Source organism: Arachis duranensis, chromosome 10 (genome assembly GCF_000817695.3).
Source record: "Arachis duranensis cultivar V14167 chromosome 10, aradu.V14167.gnm2.J7QH, whole genome shotgun sequence".
Classification (NCBI taxonomy): Eukaryota; Viridiplantae; Streptophyta; class Magnoliopsida; order Fabales; family Fabaceae; genus Arachis; species Arachis duranensis.
This window is the reverse complement of record NC_029781.3, coordinates 33,820,329-33,821,547: the sequence shown is the minus strand read 5'-3', so window position 1 is coordinate 33,821,547 and position 1,219 is coordinate 33,820,329.

The following is a 1,219-nucleotide window of genomic DNA, read 5'->3' as shown; positions in this document are numbered from 1 at the left end:
CCTTACATTTTCCGGACTAAAATCCAAGTATTTCCCCTGAACCATGGTAAGATAATTCTTTGGATTCGGGTTCATACTTTGGTCATGGTTCTTGGTGATCCATGCATTGGCATAGAACTCTTGAACCATCAAGATTCCGACTTGTTGAATGGGGTTGGTAAGGACTTCCCAACCTCTTCTTCGGATCTCATGTCGGATCTCCGGATATTCACCCTTTTTGAGTGAAAAAGGGACCTCGGGGATCACCTTCTTCAAGGCCACAACTTCATAAAAGTGGTCTTGATGCACCCTAGAGATGAATCTTTCTATCTCCTATGACTCAGAGGTGGAAGCCTTTGTCTTCCCTTTCCTCTTTCTAGAGGTTTCTCCGGCTTTGGATGCCATAAATGGTTATGGAAAAACAAAAAGCAATGCTTTTACCACACCAAACTTAAAAGGTTTGCTCGTCCTCGAGCAAATTAAGAAAGAAGAGAGTAGAAGAAGAAGAAATGAGGAGAAAGGGAATGGCTATGTATTCGGCCAAAGGGGAAAGAAATGGTGTTTAAGGTGTGTGAAAATGAAGGAGTGAAGGAGGGTTTATATAGGAGAGGGGGAGGGTAGGGTTCGGCCATTTGAGGGTGGGTTTGGGTGGGAAAGTGGTTTGAATCTGAATGGTGAGGTAGGTGGGGTTTTATGAAGGATGGATGTGAGTGGTGAAGAGAAAGATGGGGTTTGATAGGTGAGGGGTTTTTGGGGAAGAGGTGTTGAGGTGATTGGTGAATGGGTGAAGAAGAGAGAGAGAGTGGTAGGGTAGGTGGGGATCCTGTGGGGTCCACAGATCCTGAGGTGTCAAGGAAAAGTCATCCCTGCACCAAGTGGTAAGCAAAATCTCGTTTGTGCCAATTTTGGCGTTAAACGCCGGGCTGGTGCCCATTTCTGGCGTTTAACGCCAGCTTCTTGCCCATTTCTGGCGTTTAACGCCAGTCTGGTGCCCCTTTCTGGCGTTAAACGCCCAGAATGGTGCCAGACTGGGCGTTAAACGCCCATCTGCTAACCTCACTGGCGTTTAAACGCCAGTAAGTGCGTCCTCCAGGGTGTGCTGTTTTTCTTCCTGTTTTTCATTCTGTTTTTGCTTTTTTCATTGATTTTGTGACTTCTCATGATCATCAACCTACAAAAAAAAGATAAAATAACAAAATAAAATAGTTAGAATATAACATTGGGTTGCCTCCCAACAAGT